Source organism: Lathyrus oleraceus, chromosome 1 (assembly GCF_024323335.1).
Source record: "Lathyrus oleraceus cultivar Zhongwan6 chromosome 1, CAAS_Psat_ZW6_1.0, whole genome shotgun sequence".
In the NCBI taxonomy this organism is placed as follows: Eukaryota; Viridiplantae; Streptophyta; class Magnoliopsida; order Fabales; family Fabaceae; genus Lathyrus; species Lathyrus oleraceus.
Genome location: NC_066579.1, coordinates 333,339,087 through 333,344,841, shown reverse-complemented (window position 1 = coordinate 333,344,841; position 5,755 = coordinate 333,339,087). Strand labels below are relative to the sequence as shown.

At 38.6% G+C, this 5,755-nt stretch overlaps 1 non-coding gene across 1 annotated transcript; it reads left to right on the top strand.

The window, feature by feature from the left end:
- Positions 1-3,896: 3,896 nt before the first annotated feature.
- LOC127116610 (small nucleolar RNA R71) lies at positions 3,897-4,003 on the top strand. The gene has a single exon (XR_007801425.1). It is a non-coding gene; the product is annotated as a small nucleolar RNA R71 (small nucleolar RNA).
- Positions 4,004-5,755: the final 1,752 nt, after the last annotated feature.

Sequence of the window (5,755 nt, the reverse complement as noted above, 5' to 3'; positions counted from 1 at the left end):
CGTCAAAGAGTTCTACTTCCTGAATGTTTCTTAGAGGCATTTCATCACGCCTCGAAATGTTTCCAGTGCGTTGGCATCTATCACACTTGACAATGCAAGCATAGACATCGCGCCACATGGTAGGCCAGAATAGGCCAGCTTGAAGAATCTTGGCGTATGTCTTAGATGTGCTCGCATGTCTACCATAAGGTGCAGAATGACAATGCTCGATAATATTATTTACCTCTTCTTCTGGAATGCAACGGCGAAAAATGCCATCTTTACCCCTTTTGAAGAGGAGCTGTTCGTCCCAATAGAAGTTTCTCACATCGTGGAAGAATTTCTTCTTGCGGTGGTAATCAAGATCAGGGGGTACTATATTAGCAGCTAGGTAATTAACGAAGTCTGCATACCAGGGTACGTTACTTATTGCTAAGGAATTTTGAGGGTGCTCATAAGGATCTAGGTTATTATCTTCAATGGTTTCTACTCTAGCGATCAGTCTATCATAGGCGAAATCATCATTTATGGGTACTAGTTCAGGTTTTAGATGTTCTAGCCTAGAAAGGTGATCGGCTACTACATTTTCAGTGCCTTTTTTATCTCTTATGTCTAAATCAAACTCTTGTAGTAATAGAATCCATCGGAGTAACCTGGGCTTGGCATCTTTTTTACTTAATAGGTAACGAATGGCAGCATGATCGGTGTAAACTATAATTTTTGCTCCTACTAGATAAGATCTAAATTTGTCTATAGAGAAAACTACAACGAGTAATTCTTTTTCAGTTGTTGTGTAGTTAAGTTGGGCAGCATCTAGGGTTCTACTGGCATAATAAATGGCATGTAATTTTTTATCTTTCCTTTGTCCTAGAACGGCTCCAACTACGTAATCACTAGCATCGCACATTATCTCAAAAGGTTCCGACCAATCAGGTGGTTTCATAATGGGTGTAGATACTAATGCTTGCTTTAAAAGATTAAATGCGTCATTACATTTTTCATCGAAAATGAATTCAGCATCTTTCATTAAAAGTCCAGTTAAAGGTTTAGTTATTTTGGAGAAGTCCTTAATAAAACGTCGGTAGAATCCAGCGTGTCCAAGAAAGCTTCGGACTTCTCTGATGGTTTTTGGTGGTTTTAGGTTTTCTATAACGTCTATTTTAGCTTTATCTACCTCTATACCTTTTTCGGAAACTATATGTCCTAAAACTATTCCTTCGGTCACCATGAAATGACATTTTTCCCAATTTAGCACGAGGTTCACCTCCACGCATCTCTCCAGGATTTTCTCAAGGTTAGCAAGACAATTGTGGAAATCAAATCCGCAAACCGAGAAATCATCCATAAACACTTCCATGATACCATCTAGGTAATCTGCAAAGATTGACATCATGCAGCGTTGGAAAGTAGCTGGGGCATTACAGACGCCGAACGACATTCGTCTGTAGGCAAAAGTTCCATAAGGGCATGTAAAGGTAGTTTTTTATTGATCTTCGGGGTGGATAGGTATTTAGAAGAATCCAGAGTATCCATCTAGATAGCAGAAGTAAGAGTGTTTGGCTAGACGCTCCTACATCTGGTCTATAAATGGTAAAGGGAAATGATCCTTCCTAGTTGCTTTATTTAATTTTCTATAATCTATACACATCCACCATCCTCCTTCTAAACGTTTTGCTACATGTTCGCCTTTATCGTTTTGCACGACTGTGATGCCTCCCTTTTTAGGTACTACATGCACAGGGCTCACCCACTTACTATCAGAGATCTGGTAGATTATACTTGCCTCAAGTAACTTAAGAACTTCCTTTTTAACGACATCACTCATTATAGGGTTTATTCTTCTCTGATGTTCCCTAGAGGGTTTTGAATCTTCTTCGAGCGAAATCCGATGCATGCATACGGATTGGCTTATACCTTTCAGGTCAGAGATATTATATCCTAAGGCTGAGGGATATCTTCGTAAAACGTCTAAAAGTTGGTTCGTTTCCTTTTGGCTCAAGGTAGCACTAACTATAACTGGACGGTTCATCTTTTCATCGAGGAACTCGTATCTCAGGTTCTTAGGTAGTTCCTTAAGTTCTAAGGTTGGTTTCTTAGGGCATGGCATAGGATCTGGGGTAAGGGATAAACATTCGTAAAGGTTATCATTGATGTAGAGTTTCTTAAAGTCATCATCTTCCCTTATGAGAGTTGATGGTAACTTAATTGTTTTTATAATTTCTTTTTGTTCTAATTCTCTAACACATTCATCAATGATATCTAAGGCATAACACGAGTCTCCGATCACAGGTGCCATAAGAAATTTCGAAAGTATAAATTATATTTTCTCGTCACCTACCTCAAATGTCAACTTTCCTTTCTTGACATCTATTATGGCTCCTGCAGTCGATAAGAATGGTCTACCTAGAAGGATTGGTATATCATTGTCCTCTTTGATGTCCATGACAACAAAATCAGTAGGGATAAATAACTGACCTATCCTAACAGGAACATCTTCTAAAATGCCTATCGGATATTTAATAGATCTATCGGCTAACTGAAGTGACATCTTAGTGGGCTATAATTCTCCTAAGTTTAACCTCTCACAAACTGCTAAAGGCATTAAGCTCACACTAGCTCCTAAGTCTAGAAAAGCTTTTTCGATGACATGATTACCCAAAAGGCAAGGAATGGAGAAATTTCCAGGATCTTTATCTTTCTTTGCTAATTTGTCCTCGGAAATAGCATTACATTCCAAAGGCTTCGGATCATCAAGTCTACGTTTGTTGGTAAGGATGTCTTTGAGAAACTTTGCATAAGAAGGTATTTGGGTGATGGCTTCTGTGAAAGGGATTTCTACATGAAGTTTTTCTATAACTTTAATAAATTTTTGATACTGTTTATTGATCTGGGTTTGTTTGAGTCTTTGCGGATATGGTATAGGTGGTTTATATGGCGGGGGTGGTACGTAAGTTTTGTCTTTAGGTTCTTCTCCTTTTTCTCGACCTTCCTGGTTTTCAGGTTCCTCTGGTTCCTTTACTTTATCCGTGGGTTTGGTACATTCCTTAGAAGTTTTGAGTTCACTTAATTTAGGGTTTGGTGGCTCATCATAAGCGTTCCCACTTCGTAGGGTAATGGCAATGGCTTGTCCTCTCGGATTTTGTTGAGGTTGTCCAGGGAATTGTCCTCCAGGTGTAGTCTGAGGGGCTTGGTTTAAAGCTACCTGAGAGATCTGGGTTTCAAGCATCTTGGTATGAGTAACTATTTGGTCAACCTTGGTTCCTAACTGAGTAATCAATTCGTTAACATGAATGTTTTGGTTCATGAACTCCTTGTTTTGTTGGGTTTGAGCAGTGATAAAATTTTCCATAATTTTCTCAAGGCTCGACTTTGATGGGACAGGTTGCATAGGGTGATTTGATCTTGGGGCTTGATAACTAGGTCTCGGAGGTGCATTATTTTGAATAGGGTTATTGTTTTTATAGGAGAAGTTCGGGTGATTCCTCCATCCAGGGTTGTAGGTATTCGAGTATGGGTTCCCTTGGGTGTAGTTCACTTGCCCAGAGTGGGTTTCGTTTAATAGACTGCATTCTGCAGATTGGTGTCCTTTGGTTCCACATATCTCACAATCCGACGAAACTTCGGCTATAGTATTCGGGTTTATGCACATATGCTCGACTTTAAGGGCTAATGCGTCCATTTTAGCTTGCATCATGTCTATATAGCTTAGTTCATGCGCTCCTCCTTGGGCTTCCTTCTTCTCAACTGTCGCTCGTTCGAATCCCCATGATTGATGGTTTTGAGCCATGTCTTCAATGAGGGCACTAGCTTCAGGATAAGGTTTTTTCATCAGAGCACCGTCTGCGGCAGCGTCGATGGTCATCTTTATGTTGTAATGAAGTCCATTATAGAAGGTTTGAATGATTAACCAATTTTCTAAGTCATGATGTGGGCATGCTCGTAACAACTCTTTATATCTCTCCCAAGCTTCGAACAGCGATTCTCCTTGGTTTTGGGTAAATTTAGTTATATGGTTTCGAAGAACGGCGGTCTTACTCAGGGGAAAATATCTAGCAAGAAAAACTCTTCTAAGGTTATCCCAAGTCGTAATGGAATTGGATGGAAGGGAATCTAACCATGATAGGGCTTTATCTCTGAGGGAAAAAGGAAATAATCTTAAACGTATTGCCTCAGGAGAAGCTCCATTGGTTTTAAAAGTGTCTGCTAATTGAAGAAATATTTTTAAATGTTGGTTTGGGTTCTTAGTAGCGAGACCTGCGAATTGTTTCTGTTGCACTAGTTGCAACAGGGATGGTTTAAGTTCAAAATTATTAGCTGGGATGGTTGGGTTTACTATACTAGAACTAGGTTCTTCATTAGATAGTTGAGCGAAGTCCTTAAGAGGTCTTTGGTTTTGATCTTCGGCCATAACTCTCTTAATTCTATGAAAGAATAAACGTGCGCGAGCGTAACGTTTAGGTTCCGCCAGAGGGTATACTAAGCTTAAACTTCCGGTGCTGCGAGTTCTTCGCATTCACCAGCGGGAAATAGCCTAAGTCTAAACGATATAACAATAGGAAAATGAAATTTGACGAAAATGGTCCCCGGCAACGGCGCCAAAAACTTGATGCGGTGTTTCGCAAGTATACGAACCTGTCAGAGTAATATAAAAGATTGTCGAATCCACAGAGACCAAGTGTCAATCTATCGTTATCTATTGTTATGGTGTTTATCAAAGGCAATTAAAATAGGTGTTTTTAGAGTGTGCAATGAAAAGTAAAGTATTGAAATAAAATATAATTAATAAAGACAGGGTCGAATGTAATTCACGTAATTAATCAATAATCCAAGTACTTGCTAATAGAGCTACTTATGGACAGTGTTTCCTACTTTGAAAAGAACTAATTTAACAGGAACTGTCGCTTTCGCGTATTCAGAACCGAGTTGTACTCCATAATCAAACCCTCTTATTGTCACTTATAAAAAGGCGCGCATTGCGTTAGAGTAGTAAACCTATTTTTAAGAAATATAGTGTCTTGACTAAGTTGAAAAGCATTATAACCTGGATTTCTTAACCAAAAGAGGTTCTTACGAACCAGACCCTAAACTTATAAACGCGTCCGAAAATAGTTTTAAAATCTCTTTTCTTCTTAATGTTAAAAACTCCTAATGAACTAGACAAAGCGCTTTCGCTGTTTTTGAAATAGTTAAAAACAATTAAGTTTAAAAAGACGTTGGACGGCTTTCGATCTTACCCAACGGAATTGAAGTGCGGGAAAACTTAAGTTGAAAGTTAAAATAGCCCTTAAGTGTTTCTACGAACAATTGTACGGATTATTGGTTCAATTACGATCCTTACATTCTAACCTTATAAATTTAGCTAGACATGGTAAAGTAAAAGTGCATTAAAATAAATAAAAGTAGTGCGAGTGCGGAAAATAAATAAAAGTAGTGCGAGTGCGGAAAGTAAATAATTTAAAGCGAGTGCGAGGAAATAAATAAAGTAAAGCGAGTGCGAGGAAATAAATAAAAGTAAAGCGATTGCAAGGAAATAAATAAAGTAAGGCGAGTGCGAGGAAATAAATAAAGTAAAGCGAGTGCGGGAAAATAAATAAGATAAAGACAAGTAATAAAAACCTGCTCCAATCAGAGGGTTGAATAAATTGCAAAGCGGAAATGAAAATGGCGACAGGATTAACTTCCTTCCAAAGTGCTCCAAACTCGATTACAGACTCTATCACAGACTTGATTACACAATTGTGGTAACACTCTAATGCGAAGCGATTACCGCTTTATA